Source organism: Amblyomma mixtum, chromosome 5, assembly GCF_055824585.1.
Source record: "Amblyomma mixtum isolate Tamu chromosome 5, ASM5582458v1, whole genome shotgun sequence".
Lineage (NCBI taxonomy): Eukaryota > Metazoa > Arthropoda > Arachnida > Ixodida > Ixodidae > Amblyomma > Amblyomma mixtum.
Genome location: NC_143016.1, coordinates 175,682,583 through 175,705,643, shown reverse-complemented (window position 1 = coordinate 175,705,643; position 23,061 = coordinate 175,682,583). Strand labels below are relative to the sequence as shown.

Sequence of the window (23,061 nt, the reverse complement as noted above, 5' to 3'; positions counted from 1 at the left end):
CTTCGTTGAGCTGGCGGCTTCGATAGGCGGTTGTACTCAAATAACGTTGGCACAGAATCTGCCTTCATGCGCCTGTTGAACGAAGCCTTAGAGTGTCCAAAGCTCTCTCTTAGGTACAGGCTGCCTACATAGCACTCTGGCGCGAAATGTTGGAGCAAAAGCTTGAATGCTCCCTCGGAGACAAGTCGGCGTGGCGGACAGCTCTCACCCACTGATCGCGAAGGTTCTTATCGCTACGAAACCTATGGTAGATCACGCCCGTTGTCATAGATGAAGAATTTGTGCACCCCACAACACAACAGAAGTTTCCGTGACCTATCACTCTGGCGTACGCATCACATCAAGCACGTTGAGACGGTTGCGAAATTGCTAGGGCACACCGTGCACTGCCAACGCCAGCGCTCGCCCGACCAGCTTGACACGCTGACACGCCACTGGGGTCACAGTACAGGGTGGCCAGTAGAAGTCGCTCGATCACTGGGTGCCGCTCGCGTCAGCTCAGAGCTTGTGAGAGCTTGTCTTCAAAATCGGACTGCCGTAACACTGACATCGGACTGCCATAAAGAATACAAACTTAAAATTTAATTTCGAATGATGAACATCTCAAAATCGCCGCAGTTGCCCCTCAACCTCCAAGGCCAGGCCGGATCTCTTGAGAACTGGCTGCTGCCTGGGCTTGATGAATTCGTTTTGCTCATCTGGGCCCGAGCTGAGTATCAGAGCCTCCCATGTTTCCTCATTTCTCATGGCCCCTGAACTGTTTCCTAAGTATGAGCATGTCCATATCATGTGGCTCATGCTTGCCTGTCCCTTGCTAAGTTTGGATTTACGGTTGCATTGCCCCGAGTACTCTTTGCTTAAAATGTGCGTATTCGGGTAGGTGCCCGTCTGTAACCGCCTCCAAATTGCTTCCTCCTTTCTGAAGAGCTTACCATCAGCTTCTTGGTACAGCTTCCGGTTTAGTCCATAGGGCTGAACTATATCCCTGTATCCAATCAGCATTTCTTTGTCCGAACTGTGCGTGCGTGCGTGTGTGAGGGGAGATGGGAGCCAGCTTGGAAAGTCAGACTTCGAGCCAGTTCGTTTGTCCTTTCATTGCCTGCCAATGGCTTGTGCGCGTGGGCCCAGATATGGAGAATTTGGCACTCGACTGGTTTTTCTCCAGGATTTTTGCTGCCTCCGTGTAGACATGCTACCACAGTACTAATTGTGAGCTATCACTATCACTATTGCTTCCACACTACCACTATGTACCTCTAGCACTAACTGTCACTATCAGCAGCTATCATCACTACCTATGACTATTTTTACCGTCTATTTATTAACTGTCACTACTATCATTACATACATGTTGCGTATCAACTGTTGCTTAATGAACTTTTACATTTTAATTACTGCAAACATAAGACTGACAATTCATGCCGACACTTTTGCGGACAACTTCCGTCTACAACTTCCATCCACGCAACTCATGAGCCAAGACGTTAAAATTGTTACGGTGGTGTTACGGGATTGCCGTTACGGTTAGTCTATATTGGAGGCTGCTCTGAGATGGCTAGCACTCAGCTCAGGCTCCAAGGGCCCAGCTACCCACCGTCAACGTCGTCGTCGTCCAGTGCACCGCCACTTTTTCGTTCACGATTCGTTCACTTATTCAGTAACTAGTTCACCGGTAACACTATCCCCCTCGGCTGAAGGCAACGTCCCGGTACGTGTTAGGCGTGCGATGTCGAGGGTGGGTGATAGGCTTGAGGCGAGCCACATGAACGACTTCGGATGTCAGTGGAGCGGACGGGGACTTTGGGTGGAGCGGCGTGATCTGGTACGTTACGTCGGTCACTGCCCGTAATACACGATAAGGACCTGTGTAGCGCGGCAAAAGTTTTTCACATAACCCCACACGACGGGATGGGAGCCACAGCAAGACGAGAGATCCGGCAGGGTAGCGCACATCACGGTGCAGGCCATCGTAGCGATGTTTTGAGCCTCTTGAGAGGCGGAGAGCTTGTGACGAGCAACCTGGAGGGCGGCGTCTGCTCGGCCGATAGCGTCACGCGCATAGGTAGCAATAGGGCCGGCTGTGGGCAGCACAGTGTCGAAGGCCAGTAAGGGGTCGCGTCCAGAGAAAAGATAGAAGGGCGAGTAACCAGCGGTATCACGGCAAGCTGATGTCCCAGTCCCGGTGGTCGTCGGATACATACATGAGGAGCATTTCTGTCAGCGTCAGTGCTGGCCATCTCAGAGCAGACTCCGGCTCCAGCTACCCACCGGCAACGTCGTCGTCGTCCAGCGCACCGCCACTTCTTCGTTCACGATTCGTTCACTTATTCAGTAACCACTTCACCGGTAAAACAATACGAGTATATTTGTGAACACCCGACATCAACTTGTGTCTCGGGTTCTCCTTCCACAAACTGGTGACTGCGCACTTCGAGCTGCCTCGCCTCTGCTTCCGCCTTGCGCTTGCATCAGCCTACACCTACCGCTGCCCAGAGCTCGACATCTTGGCTGCCTTTGACGCCTGCCGCACATCCTGTAAGCGATGGCAACCGCTTCCACCACTGCCTCGTCGCTTCTTTTGTCCCCGCCGCAGCCACCGCTTGAGCATTCGACGTATGCGCGCTCAAGCTACCCGAATTATCGCACTCCAACTCGAAACTCTGCTTCCTCATATTGGAGTCCATGTTTCGCCTACGCGGCATCACGTTCCAGAAGGTCATGTGCAGTCATGTTATCGGTTCTCGTCCGATGCGTTTTCAACTCCCCGCCTGTCGATCACCCTTACGACCATGTACGGGCGGCGGTCATGCGGAGCACTTCTGAATCGTAGCAGCGTCGCCTGCAACACATGCTTAAATCGGAAGAACTCGACGACCGCAAATACACGGAACTCTTGCGTCGCATGATGGACCTGGCTGCTCACGATGGTCCATCTGTCGACGCATTGCTGCTACGGGACTTCTACCGGCAACGCCTTTTTGAGCAAATGCTTTCGATCCTTAGTGTGTCGACAGCGGACCTCGCCTCACTGGCCCAATTGGTCGACCAGATAGATGATGGATGTCTTGTTCTCTGCCATGCTTGCAGTTCACTGTTCCTCTACTACTGCTTCATCTGCTCTACCAGCCACCAGCGACCGCTTAGACCGGTTACCCGCCTCAAACGCAGCACTCAGCTGTGAGATCGACAAGCTGCCTTTTGACACTACAGTGCCGCGAGCACATCGCGCTGGCGCCTCATACCAGTCTCGATACTATGAGGCACTCCGCAAGGAAGACCAATCGCTTTGGTCACATCGCCGCTGCTCATCCCACGTGCACTACGATTCACAAGCTCGCCACTGCTCACAACAGATTTCCTAGCAACCACCATCCTTGGAATACGCGGATGACCACGGCCCGGCCGACCTCTTCATGGTCTGTACAGTGGCGCAACCCGCCACTCTTCCACTGCTCGACTTCCCTGCGTTTCCGATTCCTCTGTAAGCGGCAGGTGACGACTCCACCAGCTCCGAGACCAACCCCGGCAACCGTTAAATCACTCCTGGCTGCTACCTTTTCTAGTCCCCGGCTGCAGAGCGTCCTCATTCAGCCGCTGCCACTGCTGAGGAGTGGCAAAACCTTCCTACTTATGTTTCTAGTTTTTGTTTAATAATAAGAATAATCTTTATTTCGCCACCATGCAGTGCATGATGGCAGGAAGCCAATAGTAAAAGCTGTTCTATGACAGCTTGACTGCTCCACAGGCACCCGGCCTTCCCATTTGGCGGCAATACAGTGGCTGAAACATAAAGTAAATAAATGGACAATTGTACAACCTTAAGGTAAAATTTCAGAGGAAAAAATATAGATATACAATAGTAAATTATACGAATTGAAACACGCGGTAAAGAAATGAAGAATTAAATAGCGACAAAAGTGCAACTTTACATTTAGCAAGCAGAAGATACAATTATAGAATAGCAAACAGTACCAGACAAAAAAAAGAAATAATTGTACATTAATACACAATCCACAATGAGAATAACAAGCTAGAGAAAAATTCAGTCTACACAAAGAAAATACTGCTTTAGTTTGAGATAAGTGACGCGCTCATAAGCATCATTATGTACATGAAGGTTATTAAGCAATCACGGCAGTCTATTATCTAGCGTTTCATAGCCGTAATTAGTTCTGTTTATTTTAATATTCCATTGTGTCGTACACTTGCGTGTGTTTTTGTATATAGGACAGCTCGCGAACAAAATATGTTGTGTTAGTAGTAGTTGTGTTAGTTAAAGGCACGACATAAGCGGAAGCCATATATTTTAGTTGCCGGCAGAATTCTGTATTTGAGAAAGAATTCCTTTGTGTGATATGTTCTGGGTAGGATCGCAATGATCATGATTTTCTGTAAGAGATGCAGTCTTTGCAAGGTTTGTGGTGATGTTAAGGCCCAAACTAAACTAGAGTAATTGAGGTGGAAGGAAAGAGCGAGTGATACACAGATATTAACGCAGTGACTGGGAGTATTTGACAATTTCGATAAATGAGACCAAGTATTTGAGAACTCTTTGTTACAATGTAATTGACGCGATCATCCCAAGACATTTGTTGATTAAAGACGACACCTAGTAATTTAAGTACAGGTAATACTTTTCCGCGGACGGAGTTAAAATGTTTTTCCTTGGTTAGGCTTACTAGCTTGTTCTTAGCTCTAAGGTAGGAGGAGGAGGAATAAGAGGAAACGCAGGGAGCTTAACCAGAAGAGTAATCGGTTTGCTATCCTATACGGGCTAAAGGGGTGAGCGGCTAAGAAAATTAAAGAGAAAGTAGAGTATAAAAAAAATTGAAGTCACTCTGAAAAGTCAGCGTTCGTTAAAGTCACAGTCTGTCATGTAGGCCAGAAGTTCGCAAGAAGCGGCGTAGTGCCTTGGAGGCCTCCTCGCCGACGATCGCCGCAGCCAGTGGCCGAGAATCTTCATTACCGTCAGTGTGCGTGGATCTAGAAACTCCAGCGCACGGCTGAGAGACTGACTTTCGGCGCTGTAGGCAGGACAGCTCTAAAGATAAGAACTTTTGTCTTTGCATCATTCATTCTCAAACTGTTCTTCTGTGACCATTCATTTAGATTTTCTACACCACAATTTCTTGTGCGGAAGCGCCTATCACACTTTAATCTCGCTCAACATCCGGGGAGCATTTCGCACGACCCTTCAGTCGACCTCGCATCTAAACTCTGTGGCGGCGACAGGCCTGTGCTATCGTCTGCCTCGCACCATCACCTCCCTTAAAATTTTCGGTTGGTTTCCTGCTGGTTCTGTTGGAACCAGCAAGTAATTTGCTGGTTTCCTGCTGGCAGCTGCTGCTTCTGATGGAGCCCGCAGGTAATTTGCTGGTTCTCTGCTGGTCTGAGCAAGGCGCTCGCTGGTTTACTGCTGGTTCCAGCAGGCAACCTGCCGACTGTATTATTAGGTGCTCACTAGTTTCCTCCTCACATGCTGCTGGAACCAACAGTGCACTCAGTGGTTTTCTTTTTGGACTCTAATGGTCCCATTTGATGACTAACTGGTTTTCAACTGACTGTTTGTCACAGCAGGAATTAAACTAGTCTATATTTTTGATTGCAAAAACAGCGCAAGGATGATGGCCCAAGATGGTCATTTCTTCGGAAGTGCATTTATTAAGTTCTTTTCTTATTTTCACGGTTTTTTTTATTTAAACAAGCAGTGCACTCTTGGAGCACTCTTGGAACTATGCACTCTTGGAGTTTATATCTGCTATTTCTAGCTAAGGACCTGCTGCGTTTGAACTCTGCGCGCTCCATTCAGGAAAAGATCTGGCATGGTGAACGTACGTACGCAGCAAACAAGAAGGGCTCCGACATGTTTTACACTTGGCTTTCCCTATATATACCCACCGAGAGCGGTGCACTATCCTGCCGGGTAAGGCGTTTTTTTGCGCAAAGACTGTGGGCGCCAACATTACCACAGAGGTGCCATATCGGTCGCGTTGGAATCTGCATCAATGCATGCTCTTTATACTCATCATTGTGTACATATGTGTATGTTGTATAGTGTACCAGTACTTTTTTAGAGGAAATTAGCAATGACATTTGGCACGAAGAAACAAACACTTGGTCCTAAAGTAGCAACTCTGCAGAGTGGCAACAATGTCTTACTAGTGACCATAGTTACTCAAGAACAAAGTTTGGAAATGTGCATATTAGAACTTGTACTGCCCACATTTATGCATAAAAAAGTATTACCTCCAGAGGCCAAACTGAAGCTGAGCATAGATAAAGTGATATATAAAGCTTCGCACACTATTCACATTGACGCAATTTATTGTTGATTCGAGAGGCACTCAAAATTGGCAGCAGAAATTTTATGCACACTGAAAATGTCATTGCTAATTTCCTCTAAAAAAGTATTGGTACACTGTACAACATACACATATGTACACAATGATGAGTATAAAGAGCATGCATTGATGCATGAAACTATCATAACAAAACAGAAACAAGGCACGAAGAAACAAACAATTGGTCCTAAAGTAGCAACTCTCCAGAGTGGCAACAGTGTCTTACTAGTGACCCTTGGAACATCTGGCTGTCAGCCATATAGAATAGCGGTCTGTGAGTGGCTAGAAGATTAAAAAATGGTGACTTTTAGGAACTTGGAGCTAAGCAAATTATTCCGAATAAGGCAGCATTTGAAAATCACACTGCACCAGAGTGTGAAAAAGCACAGTGCTATTTCATGACCAGAACGGAAGAGGCGTATATGGTAATGCTACCTACACACAACTGATGCAGCATGAATTGCTCTGCTCAGCTGAAATCATTACATGCAAACAAATTTTAAACACACTGTTGCTGTAGCATTGTACACTTGAACACAACAAAACAATTGAAAAAAAAGGAAAAAAAATTGGCACAGTTCCCGGTGATTTTTGACCGTCCAATGTTAACGTACACCTACGAAAATGCAAAAAATGCCCAGGCGTTTCCACATTTTCCTTCCACCGAAATGAGGCTGTTATGGCCAGGATTCAATCCAATGCCACAGAAGGTGCATTTTCTCCAACGCAGTGGCTCAGTGTTTAGATCGATGGGCGGTTGAGCCCAAGAACATTGGTTCGATGGAGGTGAAACGCAAGAACGGATGTACTGTGCATTTTGAATGCATGTTAATGAGCCCTAGGGGGTGAAAATGAATGTGGAGTTCTCCACTATGACGTCCATTACAGGCCATGTCACTCTGGGACATTAAATCCCAAGCAAAACAACAACAGAAAAGTATTTTTGACAAAATAAAAAGTTATATTAGTGAAAGTATAGCCACTGTGGTAGCACCAGTTCCATATTATTAGAAGTGGATGCATTTCTGGCTGCTATTAGACCAGACTTCAAATCATGTTATGGGCTATGATGTTACAGAACACTTGCATATTCCAAGCTTAGGACCCACAAATCAACAACAGTCGGTCAAAAACGTACTGCAAGCAATTTCGAAGAGATGAAATCATTTCTGGTGCAGAACGAACAGTGAAAGAAGGAGTGAAAGTAAAATCCACACTTCAAGTAGAATCCAGTTGCTCTCACTGTCCTATTAACAACCGACCGAGAGGATTTTGAAAGAAATTCTTACAAAAAAACTTTCCATTCAATTCTGTATAGTTGCATACCCTTAGCGAAAACTAATACGTTTGGAATATACGGTGGGCTATTTAAATTGTATTTTAAACATAGTTTGTATTCATGAATACACTAAAAATATGCAGGAAATACGTTCCTGAAATTGCCTGCTTGGTATTCGAAATATATTCTTAAAGTATGCCAAAAATACTTCACTTAAAGCATATTTCGAGCAATTTTCAAATACGTGAAAAATTATGTAAGCAGTTTTAGCATCTTGTCAATGTATTAAATGTGTACTTCCGTAAATATGAAATTAATACATCCGAAGTATACTTCAATTCTAACAAACGGGCAGTCCTTTTAAACGTATTTACAGCACACTTCTAGCTGTCGTTGACGAGTCGAGGGCTCGAAATCGCGTTTCGGGAAATGGAATTTGCATGTTTTCAATGTATTTGCAGTGTACTTCCGTAAATACGCAATTAATGCGTATTTACGGCGCTCATCCTGTGTTTCTTCTACTGCGGTCATCGTCTTAGCGCTGTCTGTTTACCTTTCAATATGTACCACCAACTCGCCCGTTTAAATGTTTTGCAATTAATCCGCGAAAGATTACTTAAATTCAAGGAAATTGGCAGACCGCATTAGCATATTTGCAACACACTTCAAGCTGCCGTTGAACAATCTAATGTTCGAAATCGAGTTGCCGGAAATCGCATTTTGGTGTTGGCAATGTATGTAAAGTGTACTCCCGTAAATAAGCAATCAATCCGTCTAAAGTATTCTTAAATTCTAACAAATGGGCAGTCCGCGTAAACATATCTGCATTGCACTTCAAGCTACCGTTGAACAATATAGGGCTCGAAATGACGGTTCAGGGAACAGTGAAAACACTTCCTTTCCTGTCGTCCTTTCCTTTATAGTAACTTCTAGCAGGAAGGTAATCGCCACTTATTTACACTACGTGCGGAGAACGTGATAGCATTATACCGACAATGGCGCCTTGGGTAGTTACGGGCCCGAATATGTCAGCGAAAAGGACCCCGACTGGGTACGCCGACCGGCTGCCTTAGATGCCCGTGTATCTGTTGGCTGACAGACTCCTGACTTATTCCTAACGAAAATTTAAACTAGCAATTCGGTTTCAGATTTCCCCCAGATTCCAACGCGACCAATATGGAACTTCTGTGGTAATTTGGGCGCCCACAGTCTTAGCGCAAAAAAACGCCTCACCCGGCAGGATAGTGCATCGCTCTCGGTGGGTATATATAAGGAAAGCCAAGTGTAAAACATGTCGGAGCCCTTCTTGTTTGCTGCGTCACTTTCGTCATGATTTTCTGTGTAGGTATCTTTGCCGTTCCCATTCCGTCACGTGACCTTATATCTCATACACCTCTTCATTGATGACGATTGCGCGTATACAGTTTCTTCTGAAGTTGAAGCATTAACCCGTCTCATTCTGTAAAGCCGTCCACAAGACCTTTTTTAAGCACAAGTGAATATATTTTTGATGTAATACATGCATATTTATAGTCTTTTTCTAATGTATTTAATGTACTTTTTAGTATATTTTTAATGAATAATAAATATGCTAAGCGGGAAAAAATGTACTTTTTGCGTATTTTTAAGAACGTTCAAAATATTATTCCCTGTATACTTAGAAAGCATTCGTATTGAAGTTTAAGCACAGGGGGAAGAAAATGCCAAATAAATATGAAATTAATACAATATGTTTGTAATACATTTTGAGCGCATCCACTTTTTCGCTAAGGATAGGGTAACATTGGTAAAAAGCTCCACTAGTTGCTGGGAATTAGCATCCTCAGATGTCAGTATGTGCTTTGTACTGAATGCATGACGGTACAAGAATTTATTCGCTAGTACAAAAATCCTTATATTGCCAGTCATTTCCTTGAAGGAAACGATGTGCTTTATTTTTAAACAGGTTCCCAAATATGTCTGTAAGGCTGTGCTGTTTGTCTTGTTTGGCCTTGTAGTGCCGGAGCCCACATTTCGCTGGCGGGCCTGTCTAAACCAGCGCTGCGGGACCGCCGGCGCTCAAAGCAGGCCCAGACTTTCTCGGACAAGTCGCGACATGCAGCGTGACTCATCCCGCCGCCGCGGCGCCGACACGGACCCTTCCTCCTCTCCTCCTCTCCGTCGGTGCGAACTCCTCCAACGCTCGCCGGCTCTCGACCATTGGTCTAATTTGAACGGTGGCCAGTGATTGGAGGATTTGAACGGCTGGCTGCCGTAACCGTTACCAGCGGCTATAAAAACGGAGCCGCGCTGAACCCGAGCAGCAGACGGGCAGCAGAAGAGCCATCACGCCGGAGCTACGCTCGCCGCCGGGGCCGCTCTTCTTCTTTGTGCTAGCCCGTGGTGCTCTTGGCCCTTGTATCATGTAAAAGCCCTTGTACATACTGTACATAAACGTCCTTTTGCTCACCGTCGCCTCGACCGTTTCCTGGCTCGGACACCCAGTCCCAACAGCCTTGACTATTGCTCACTGTGAAACCGAAGACCTGGAGATACAATGACTCGGTCATGTTCCACAGTAGGGCCATTTATGATGTTGCCAACTTAGTCTTGAACAAGGCGAAGCAGCTGGTCAGACGCAGCTCGGGGTCTGCTGAGAAGTAAAGCACTTTTACTGTTTGAAAAGACAGCTTTTGTCAAGAACTTCAAAGTGTGAGGGCTAGCTAAAGCCTTCAGACTCCTGAAGTTGCTGGCCATCATGAGGCGCTGTACAGTCTGCAGCGGAGCACCTTTTGCTGATGTGACTAGCTGCTTAACCCATTAGCGCCCAGCGTACTTTTAAAAGTACAGTTAAATTTTTCATGATTTCAACATAAAATATCTCATTTTTCTTTTCAAGTAGGTCATTCTTTTGTCACTAGAAGATCGGCCCACGCCGCTTAACTAAGATGACCCGCTTCCTTTCCTCAGTATGTCAGCTTTCTACTGTGAAACTTCAGGATGTTTGTTTCCCACGAACTGTAGCGCTAGCCGGTGGGTTATAATTTTCTCGCGGCCGTGTTTATGTACATAATATGCTAGTTTCAAGAATACAGCTGCACAAAAGACGAAAGTAAACAATAGATGCTTTGAATGTCCTGAGCCTTTGGCTTTTTTTGCGCTATGATGAATTATGTGCTGCTGTACTTTCTATAGTACGCTGGGCCTTCCCGTGTGCACAACGGCGCCCATATATTCCAGGTCGTAGACCTTATGGTTTCCTGCAATTTTTCGGAAAAAAAAACACTTTGTCTGCTCAGTGAGGCCTCAAATACTCCTGTACTTGTCGCTAGCTACCCGGAATATGATGATGGTGTGATTTTTAGCTGGTTATAATAAAGTTTTGGTTATCAGAACGTGGTGGTCTGCGGAGCAGACAGTTATTCTTATGCATTCCACACCTACTGTGGAAAGTCCTTGAGTTCGAAAAAAAAACTTTTGGAACTGCGTATTGTGTGGGCATTGCCTGAGGTGTACGCTTAGTGACTATTTCGTATTTTTTGGCAATTTGTTTTACTAGTCAAAATGTTCTTGTAATGCTCTGCCTGGGGTTATTTTCGGCTACAGGAGTGTTTCGTCAAAACAGGTTTAGGAAGTGTCCAATCGGCCTAGAGAAAGAAACGGAAAAGAAATAGCAAGGAAAAATTGGTTCTTCCTGCTAGAGTGTAGGTTAAAAGGCCTTTATTGAAGCCTAAGGACAACAGTGTAGTCACTATGGCCTGCAACTATAACAACATGGAGCCTACATGTTTTGTAAAGCTGTGGTTACCTAGAGCGCACGAAAAACTGGCCTTTTGTAAGCCAGAACTTTTTTCAATTTACAACTGTAGTATGGCACGTGCCGACCTTTCGGATCAAGCGGCGAACTGCTACTACATCGGCATCAGGTACAAAAAGGGGGACCGGCTGTTGACTTGAAAGCTCAACTTTGAAATTGTGAACGCCTGAACAATTTGCCTAATTGCAAGAGAGGAACGTGCTGACAATTTTTGCTTTGGTAAGAACATTAGTCGTCATTACCTACGTCTTGACATGCAGAAATCAGCGGTTCACAGACACTCTAGCTCAATCGTGTCTGACGCTTCTTTGAAAAAGAGGAAGTTTCCCGCGCAAATTAGAATAACTACAGTGCCAGTATAGCCAGAAACGATTCATGAGGGCCTGCAAGAAGTGTTATATCACCGTGCGTAAAAATCACGCACATATTTGCAAAAATAACGCTACCAAGTAGGAGTGGAGCGAAGTAGCCACTTGCGCTATGGGGATGACCCAGCGTACTATTAAAAGTACACCTGTGCAACTTCGGAACGAATGAAGCAATCCTGACAAAATTTCAGGAATCTGCTTTTCTTCATAAACGAGCATTATGTGCTAAAAATGAAGGAAATCCCACAGTTAGATTTTCCTTGGGCCCTAATGGGTTAAGTTGAACAACGTTGGACTCAAATGCAAAGTAAGAAATGCCCAAAGTGGTCCTTGGTGCGCCGAACTCTTAGTAATGTGCAACAGCTGATGCACATTGAAAGTCATCTGTTTTTCTGCATAGAGAAACTTCATATAACAATAACCGCAATAAACCACTAGGCTGCCCTGGACTGGAACGACCTTCCCGACCATATCGCTTCCCTTGAAGATCTTCAACAATTCAAGTCTGCCATCGAAAATCATTTTTTTTTGTCATAACTGCCGTACTCCCCGCCCACCCCTCATGTAATACCCCTTAAATGGGGCCTTTGAGGACTTAATAAATGAATGAAATGAATGAATAAACTTTGCAAGGCAGTTCGTGCTTACAGCTATGCCATTCAAGGCCACTGGGTCCTGCAGAAGAAGGGCAATACCCTTCACAAGTAATGCGAAATGTTTAAGGTATTGTCATGGAAGGCATGGGGTCACTCCGCGCCCAGCCGGCCGCAAAGGCGAGCTTCCGTTACGGATACACGCAGGCGTTACTTGTACGCGACACGTTTCGTCAACCCGTGGCGCAGAGTCGCAGCCACGGCAGGTTCGGACGAAGTAGGCAACGACAGAGTACGCTAGGAAACAGCTCATTAACCTAACGCGAGGCAAAACACACTGCGGAAGGATGTTCTATCCGATAAAATAGAAGTTCTGCAGCTCACCAAGTCGTCGTCGACCGGCGTCGGGATGTCCGGAGGTCGGCGGGCAGGAGGCGGTCCGTCGGGGCAGTTATGCAGGTCGGCGGCAAGCGAGCCGTTCCCGCCACGAGCTCCTCTTTTTAACCCCTCGGGAATTCCTCGCTAGGGGCAGCCGGTTGCGCTAGAGTTACTGTATATGCTACCAGGTAGCATATACAGTAACTCTAGGTTGCGCCCAAGCTAAGGCATGCACCCCTTCCCTAAAGGGCCAGTGCGCTGTCGTGACTTCATGTCATTGTTGGGAACGGGGAGAGTAGCCGGAGTGCCTTCCCTCCACATTCCCAGCGGCGCGCGCGCTCGTCTCGTGACAGGCGCATTCGCCTCTGGCGCAGGGATGAGGAAGAACACCCTGTATCCCACAAAGGATGCCTTCCAAACATGACAATGCAAAATACAAAAGCCACTGTTGCCACTCTGAGGCTTTGCAGTAATTCCTCAGCAAAACTGAGCGCGGAAGTCGTGGCACACAACGATGTGGCTTTATAGTACATAAACGCTCATCTATCGCTGCCACTGTTTCTGGTGCTCCAATGTAGTGCTGCTCCCCTACATCGGAGAGCCAGTTCTCGGTTAACTGCCGCGATACACCTAGCACCACACAATGCATATAATCTGGGGTAAAGCCCCAGATTGTATTGGAGTATGAGAGATTAATTAAAGGTGTCAGGCCTTTTTACACCCCGAACAGGTCGTCGAGTTGTATCCACCTCGATCATCGTCGTCTTTGTGTCTTCAGCAGTCCTGTCTGGCCCAACAGTGTTCAACAGGTACAGCTGCAACGGAAAAAGATTAGCACAAGTGACTCATGACCGGAGCGGAAAAATTGCGAGACGCGGCGCTATTGTAGCTATAAGCGCAGATAACGAGAGTGCCTGGCACATTCCACTTTCCAAAGTGGGGGTGACCGATAGAAAGCAGCCCATCCGAAAGCAGGCACTGCCACACATTACTTTTGACAGTGCATCCCCAGCACATTTTTAAAGGAAAACGGTGATAAAGATAACAATGATCACCACGCCAGCGCAAAAAAATAAATAAAACGACATTATGTGCTCAGTCACCTTAGCACATGGTTTGGCTGATAAGAGATCTACAGGCGTTCGTTTAAGATGTTACATTTCAGATAGGCGAATGTCTAGGTGGGCTGCTTTCTGCCGGCCACCCCCGCTTTAGGAAATGGAATGTTCCTGGCACTTTCGCTCTCGGTGCACTCGGCAACAATAGCGCCGCATGTCGCGATTTTTCCGCTCCGGTCATAATTCACTTGTGCCATTCTCTTTCCGTTGCGCCGCCGCGGTGGCTGAGTGCTTATGGTGCTCGGCTGCTGACCCAAAAGACGCGGGTTCGATCCCGGTCGCGGCGGCTAGAATCTCTTTGGAGGAGAAATTCTAGAGGCCCGTGTACTGTGCGTTGTCAGTGCACGTTAAAGAACCCCAGGTGGTCGAAATTTTCGGAGCTCTTCACTACGGCGTCTCTCATAGCCAGAGTCGCTTTGGGATGTTAAACCCCATAAACCAACCAACCAGCCAACCAACCATCTTTTTCCGTTGCAGCTGTACTTGACTGCTCCTGTTTGACATAGTAAGAAAAAATGAAAACCACACAAATTTATAACTTTATAAATATTGTCACGTTGTAGTGACGGCAGTCCAGTGGTCAGGAAGACACAAGAAAGACTTGCAAACGAAGCTCTTTATTTGGGCTGACTGGCGCCCGCAAAAGAACTGACTCACTCGGTGGCGGCGTAAGCAACAAGCGTGCTCGTCAATCGTCGGACTACGAATGTCCGTCGCTCGCGGCATCGCTCAATTTAAAGCCGGCAAGGAAACTTCCAGATAACAGGTCAAGATCATCTACGGTAATCTGGAAAAACCTAGATGCAGCCTTTCATGGCTGCGAACAATCGAGATTAGTCTGGTCGCTTCTCGCGTCACGAACAAAAGTGATAACAACCCTTTCCTGCAGCCTTGAGCGTGAACGAACAAACACTACAATGATACGTGGCATTACCCCCCTTCCAAAGAAGCATCGCCTCGATGCTTTAAAATGAAATTAAGCACGGAGAATGCTTCGAGAACTTAGAGTCCTTTAGCGTTCCTAATAAGGTGTAAGGGCAGCGGTAAAAGCTTCAAGTCTGGCCGTGTCGTCGTCGGTGTTGTCGTCGGTGTTGTCGTAGTTTTTGTCGTCGTATTTGTCGTCGTAGTAGTCGTCGTCGTCGTCGTAGGGGTCGTCGTCGTCGTAGGGGTCGTCGTCGTCGTAGGGGTCGTCGTCGTCGTAGGGGTCGTCGTCGTCGTAGGGGGCATGGTCTTCTGTTTTCGTCGATGGAGGATCTTAGTTCTTGCGCTCAGAAGCAACCTCACCTCCAGAGGCTGCTTTATTCAGTTTAACCTTCGGGGGCTGGGGAAGCGTCCACGCACTGCGTAGCCTCGGCTAGGAGATACTTAGCGCGGTGACGATGGCGACGGAGAACGCGATAGGCGGCTCGGCGATGAGTATCCTTCCCAACGCAAAAAAATCCTCGATTTCGGCTGGTCGCTGGCCGGGTCGGGGTCGTGGAGCGTCGTAAGGGAACCCTGGGATGCCCATTCTCCTGTATGGGGAGTACCGGAGAATGTGACCGGCTTCTCCGCAGTGGAAGCATTGTGGGCGGCGCTGGTAGGGTGTTCTCCACTCGACGCATTTCCTCGGCCGTGTACGACGCTCGTAGGACGGGCGAGTTGGGGCGAGAGGGCGGCGCTCCAGCGCAGCTGGCTAAGGGCGATAGGGGCTTGGGTCCCGTCGTCGAGGTACAGGACGGCGCACTGCTGCGACGTAAGTCATGCTGGAGGCTCCAGAGGCTGCGTGGTAGACTGGAGTCAGGTCTTCCGGCGAATAACTCAAAGGGCTGGCGTCACGACTTGCAGGGGTTGTCCGGTACTTGGAAGGCTACCCAGCACCTCCACCAGATGTCACGTTGTAGTGACGGCAGTCCAGTGGTCAGGAAGACACAAGAAAGACTTGCAAACGAAGCTCTTTATTTGGGCTGACTGGCGCCCGCAAAAGAACTGACTCACTCGGTGGCGGCGTAAGCAACAAGCGTGCTCGTCAATCGTCGGACTACGAATGTCCGTCGCTCGCGGCATCGCTCAATTTAAAGCCGGCAAGGAAACTTCCAGATAACAGGTCAAGATCATCTACGGTAATCTGGAAAAACCTAGATGCAGCCTTTCATGGCTGCGAACAATCGAGATTAGTCTGGTCGCTTCTCGCGTCACGAACAAAAGTGATAACAACCCTTTCCTGCAGCCTTGAGCGTGAACGAACAAACACTACAATGATACGTGGCAATATCTCGCACATTCAGTGCTTCAAAATATTGGCATATTTGTTCACAGGAGTATTTCTGAGAATTCACTCCTACAATACATTTTGAAAAACTGACAATGTGCAATAATCTTGAAATAAGATATAGCTGCTCCCAATAGGATACAATTTTGCCCCGGACCTGAGATGTGGCAAGGCCAAATACACTGTACACTAAGCTAGGTCTTTATAGGAAAGGTGCTTAAAGAAAAGCGGAAAATCTGTCCAAACGCATCGTATCAGAAAGTAGACTGCATTCTTAGTTTTGTTATTTTTCACTAACCATCCACAGATACCCAATGTGAAAAAACCATCCACGGCCGTAATAACCATTGAAATGGGTCAAGTGCTGCATGGACGCCCGCTCATGTGCATCAGCACAGCAGCTGAAGCACTGTACCTGCGTAAGCATGCACAAAATTTATTCGCATGCTAAAAATCACAAATTAGCCTATTTGCAACAAATTCTATAGGTTATCCACGTCAAGTATAAACAGAACATTTGATGTAGTTTTCAGATTTGTTACTCTTGCTGTAATCCCGTCTATGTACTCTGCCTTTAATCAACTGCAATATGATTGAGCACTACATGTTTTGGCTGGCAACGTTATAAACTCTACACAAATAGCGTTACGAATAGCACTGTATGGAACTTCAGACCATACAGAGTTGCTCAGGTGCAGTGGTGATGGCTTGAATCAGCAGGAAAAACAAGCTGCTCAACTTGCACCCGCATAATCTGCACTGAACTGTCAGTAGCTGTGCGTGTCATTCTCCACGGTGTCTTTGTCCCCAAAAACAGTAGATTCTATGCTGAATGAACAAACCAGCTAGCCCAGCAACACACCCTTTCAACAATTAGTCTATGCACTCCATCACAATGCATCATTTACAAACCAGAATGATCTGAAGCTCTGCTGTTCAAACAGTTTATATATTAGCAGAAAAAAATTCCCTTTAAGTGCACAGTTCCGTTGCCTGCCGTCCATGTGATACCGTCGGTTGACAAACCATTCATTTGTTCCACAAATGTGTTCAATAGCAGAGTCATGTCAGGATGCTTCTGGCCATACCAGAGCGCGGATACGAGCACATTTTTGTGTCTAATACGTGCTGGCAGTTCGTTCACTGTAATATGAATTGGCCAAACAGAACATTTTCATGATTTGATGACCGTGCTTCCCACTGTGTTAATATATAGGGCAAGGTCATTTCTGGACGCCAATTTGTCTCTGAGGTCTCTGTAAAGAGCCATCTATTATGTCTGCCATCCCATCCTTGTCAGCAGACGAACTCGGTTTTATGATATCAAGTCTCTGATAAAGCGCACTGGAAAGATCATTTCCAGAGAGTAAAGAAGAAAGCAACTTTACCATGGGCAGCATTTTAAAAAAAAAGTGTCCATCCTGCAGCGTCTGCTGGCCGCTGTAGTGACGCCCGCACACAGAGCATGTTTTTCGCACTGCATTTCTCTCGGCAAGATCGCCAGTGTTCTCGGCAAGAAGCTTCATGCAGTTTCTACCGTAGAAGTTGAAACGGGCGGCTTTAATTTCGACCCCGACACTCTTTTCTGAAGCGATATTTCGACGCTGGTATATCGTGCCGAGCAAGCACATGTATTATTATTCTTTGGTGGGCTTCGACTCTCTTCCACGCAAGGCCAAACTCCAAAACAAAGTTCACCGTTAATGCCAGCAAATCGTCAGCAGAAAAGCTACAATCTTCCTGCGGCACTTCTGACACTTCTGCGTCGATGGGAGGCTGTGGGTCGTCACAAGTTGACGCTGACATCACTTCATCCTCCGAACGAGCGCACAAGTGGCCTTCAGCCGTAGTATCGGCATCCTGTATAAGTTGTGTCTGTGCTGGCAGCTGTGCGCGCTGCGCGTCACTATGTGGAGTTGGTATCGAAGCCTCCGCATTGCCGGCGACACTGCTGTGTGGTTGAGTAACTTCGGTGGCCTGCTGCGGTGCATGTGACTCCTGCGCGCGCCGGGCTCATCTCTGAAGATGTTTGCGTTGTATATGGGATGGAGGAGGCGTTGCCGGGGTTGAGGTATTCCTTCCTAATGCCCATACTCTATCCAGTGTAGTTCCACGAAAACCTCGAACTCACGATGCAAGCATCGCACCACTAAAAAAATATACGCCGCCACCACCGCCAGTATGATGACTCGAACTGCTGCCAGCTTCCCACTCCACAAAGTTTATATCTTGGACTGGACGAGATGAAGTTGGTTTGCAAGCTACCCAAGGACACACATTGCCCATAATAGATGCATATCAATTTCAAAATAAGTGCTTGATTAACTAATGCTTATGCGTTCAGTCTAAATAGCGGAGTTGTATGCCCAATTATTTTGTTTATAACAATTATCTTTTCCTTATTAGCTATTTGGTTTGGAAATCTGCCGGAATCAGCCGCGATGCCGGGCAGGTCGGGCCCACTGGCCACTATGGGCTGTTACTGGGCTTTCAGGAGTAACGTGGTGGCTCTTTTGTTCTGTCTGCAGCACTTTGTGCGATTTTTCAAGGCTTCCTTCCTTATGCGGTACTGGGCACCATGTTCGGCGTTGTGCGTTTACTTAGTGACCGCGGCTATCGCCTGCACGTGATCCCCGTGCGTGACTTCGAGGACTTCACACCAAAAAGCAATAGTGACTGCGACAACCGCGCCGCATAGTCTGCTTATTGGCGGGACCCGGTTGACGACCCAAACAGCGGACTGTACAATACTCAAGTTTTGTTGCTGGCAGGTATGTGTCGGCCCTCTGTAATGTTATAGTACCAATCCTAAATACTCATTTCTTACAGAGAGCGAGAACAACGCCCGCGACAAAATGTGGGCAAAGAGGCTAATAATCCCGAAGATACGCGATCCATTGCAAGAGGGAACAGATGACGACGAGGAGTCGCAAGCAAAAAAAAAGGGGGCTGAAAAAAAGGTTGCCTCAATTAGCTTTGTTACTTTTGTGGCAACTTTCGGGATTGCCGCATTTAAATTGTTTTCCGTGCTTTCCTATACTTTCAGAGACGAAAGAACGACAAAGGCAACGCGAAGAAAGTTCTTTATGAGGAGATTTAAAAAAAAAAATCTTGAAGTCGCGCACAAAAAAAGCGCAGTCTCTGCAGAAACCTGGAGCCCAGGTAAGGGTGGTTGTCTTTCTTTAGAATTTAGCACTTTGGGTTAAAAAACAAAGTACTGACATCAAAACCCCTCCTAAACGCTACATAATGTAGTTTCACCTAAGGAAAAGATATTCATCTTTGAGGACTTCATCAGAGAGTGATAATCTATGTGCCTAGAGCGAGCTAATAAAAATGAAAAAGCAGAAGGAAGCCTGGAAAGGACGTGCCCAGGAGCTGCAAGAAGACGAGGTCGAGAGAAAAAAAGAGATTACTGGAAATCTCGCGCCCAGGAACAGCAAGTTGACAACGTGTTTTTGAAAGCGCAAGTTGCAAGCTTGCAAAGGTGCCTGGAAAGCAAAGCTTTTGCGCTTAAGAATGCTTTTTGCTCAGCACTAATATCTTTGCTGACACTGCACGTGAGATGTTTCAACATGACGGCTCATGTGCTTTTCTTAAATTTGTTGATTATTGTTTTTCCTATACAGTCGAAAAACAACAAGACAAGGTTTACAGTCAAGGCCTAACAACAGGTTTGCTTCCTATTGGCATTTGATGTGTTGCTTTGGAAACTATGCCTGGGTTGCATCACAGGCGCCATGATACAACACTTTCCCCTTGCTTCATGAAGTCATTTTTTTTCTTTCTTTGTCAAACCGACTTGCCCCATAGTATATGCTAAGCAAATGCTATGACAAATTTGGCTGTACCTGGTGAACTTGCTGCGCAGTGCAAAGTGTGAAAATCTAACAGGCTTGAGCTTTCAGGCAGCAAACTGTGACGTGGATGAAACCTGTTCATAACGTTTAATGTTACTCCCAACACATTTTTGTTGCAGCACCTTCTGCCACGGAAGAATTGGTTGGGCGTAAGTACTTTGGTTCTTTATGTAATTCCCTGCATTTAAAAATTGGAGCTACAGTTATCAGCATATCTTTCTAACTTTAGCACCATTGGAGATCCTCAACAACGAGTCCCAGCAAACGTGTCCCCGGTAAGAAGCAGTTCTATTTTCATTGACACTATATTTGCTTTCAATTAAAGAAATATATTCTCCCAGTTCTCATATTTTAATATTGCTTAATGTTGTGCAGCACCATGCTTATCTGCTGCTACAGAAGCAGAGGAGTGCACTAGCAATCCTAGAGAACAGCAGCAGCACCTCCTTACACCTCAAAGTAAGCAGTAGACTGATATCACCTGAAACATTATATACTTGGTTTTTTGTATGTAATGACAAGTAATCTTATTTTTCCCTCACTTCTAGCTCCAACTGGCGATTTCGCTTATATGGAAGACGGTTCCGTTAGTAATATTACGCTACTAAGTTAACTGAGCCAGCTACGTTTCATGCTTGCCGCTTTTTTTCTGTTAGCACATACATACTCAGTGGATCTTAAATAATGCAGCTGACTCCAAAAGCCAGTTGTTTACACTAGGTTTACCATTTTTATTTTGCAAAAGCAAGGGCCTTTCCAGGTATGCTGAAGTTTGCAATTTGAGTTCGTGCCTTTTAGGCAAACATGAGCACCAACACGACCAGAACACATTCATCCTTTTTATGTGTTGCAATAGCAAGGAGCGCATATTATTCATGTGCTATGTCTTAATAATGGTGTGAAATGACATTGGTTAAGCAGTTTCTTAGTTTTGCTGCACACTTGCCAGAAGTAACATGCGGTATTTTTCATGTTTCATTGTTGCTTACAGTACAGTTATTGATCCTCAGCATTTTCTGTTCTTGAATTCATGGCCATAAATGCATGTTGAAGGCATCTGCTATCACAGTGTACTTCGTCTATTTATTTGGCTGCTTTTTTTTCTCGTCATCTAAAACAAGGTGTTATTAAAATTCCTCCATTATTTTCCTCTTTCCAGAGTTCTATTTCACAAAAAGAATTGTTATAAGCAACATATGCGCTGAAAAAATACTTAGAGTCAAAAACCAACTTTGGTTGTTAAGAACACGGCACAGGCGATATGGGGAAACGATGTCCGCATACAAGGGAGTGTCACCGGGACGGCTTGTTCCAGGAAGAGAGCGTTGGGTGAGCTGCCAAAACAACCCCTGACGCCTGAGAAACTTCTTGTCGTGTCAGGTACAGCTGGAATGAATACTTTGTTGCATTTCTGTTGCATGCCAGAACTGTTGCATGCAATATTGTTGCTGTGTTGCAATGTTGTTGTTGCATGCCGTAAGTTATCTTTTTGCAGCATGGCAGCATGAACAAAAATGCAGTAGCAGGATCTAGCTCTTGGCGTACCATGTTGCCAAAGATCTGATTATGTATCTTAGGTGAACACAGATGTCCTTGTACTTAGCATTATTGGAATTACCAAAATCGTATACCTCTTCACACCAAGCCTCTGCGTGCAGATAAATTTGAATGGGTTACACATAGGCTGCTGCGTTCGTACAATATTCTGATGCATGAAACTACACTGCGGCATAAGGAATACAGGACAGCTTGGCTTGGTGGCTTTTGTAAAGCTGTAGCAGAGCAGACATTTGGGCTAGTTGGTATGAATTAATGGTGGAACAACAGGGCAAACTTAGAAAACAAAGAACAAGAGGGGAGACACTACAAGCGCTGACCTTGGCTTGGTGGCTTTTGCAAAGCTGACAAGCCATGTGCATTTCTGTGCATTGTTGTAGCTTTTGTGCTGTAAATAAGCTTTTGTGCCAATTATGCAGCTCCGGCTGCACTATTGGCAGTCTAGTTGCTAAAACAACTAGTATTTTTTGCAATGCTTCAAACTGACTTTTGTCTCTTTTTACAAACACTCAAGCACTGGGGCCTACAGAAGTCCGTTAACATTGACAAAACCGAGAAGAACTTGAGAATCCTTACTGAAAAAAATTCAAGATCTTTTGAAATCCAAGCTGCGCAAGCAGAGGAAATTTTGAAAAACTGTCAACGATTCTTGTTGCTGGCTGTAATGGTCAGATCTGCGCAAGCCGATTAAAATCTGAAAAACTATGACTGTGCTAGAACAAGATCCATGTGGGAGCTGTCAGTGAATCACAGAGATGCCAAGCCAAGTGATAAGCAGGTTTACGGCTTAGAATGGAGCAACCACACAGTAAAAAAATTTGCACCCTTAAAGGTGTAGCACTCATGACTGCACCCTTTCCACACCCACATTTTTTCTTATTTTTTGGAGGAGGGTGCGCTGAGCACATTAACACCTTTAATGTACCCATGGTCCCTTCAAAGCTGTACGGGTGCAAGGGTGTTGTAGCTCCTTCAGGTGCAAGGGTACGTAAGGGTGTACGGTACTCTTTTACTTGTCGAACAACATTCCAGTAGTTCAATCAAGCGTGCTTTGAAAATGATGTGAGCTATTCGAGTTTTCAATTGAAAGACAGCTGCAACCTTGATGCGAGCAGCTATGACTGGGTCTGCGTCCCCTGAATGTGATAATTAACTGAATTATTTTAGCTGAAGTGGTAAGCGTCACTGACTCTAAATAGGGGGTCGCTGAAATGGCATATATAAACTTAGAGAAAGTATGCGCGAAAGGGTATCTGTTGTTTCAGCCGGCGTCTTCGCTTCGGCGGACGTGGTTGTTGTGACGCGCGTCTGTTCTTTCACTCTTTCTTCTCACCTTTTTTTTAACTCTCCTCTATCTGCACGTGGCAGCGGTGGTGGCTCGAGCCAGTCGGCAGGCCCGTGCACTTTCCTTTTCATCCTTCTTTCAGTCGCAACAACAACAAATGCGACTCCACAGCAAGGAGGTTCAGAAACACCGTGATAGACATCTGGGTATAATAACTATAGTTGGAGATGCCGTA

At 46.1% G+C, this 23,061-nt stretch overlaps 2 pseudogenes; one reads left to right on the top strand and one right to left on the bottom strand.

Moving 5' to 3' along the window:
* Window positions 1-7,591: 7,591 nt before the first annotated feature.
* LOC149344784 (uncharacterized) lies at window positions 7,592-18,216 on the bottom strand (annotated as a pseudogene).
* A 1,244-nt stretch (window positions 18,217-19,460) lies between these two features.
* Window positions 19,461-22,173, top strand: LOC149344783 (BEN domain-containing protein 5-like; annotated as a pseudogene).
* The last annotated feature ends 888 nt before the right edge of the window (window positions 22,174-23,061 follow it).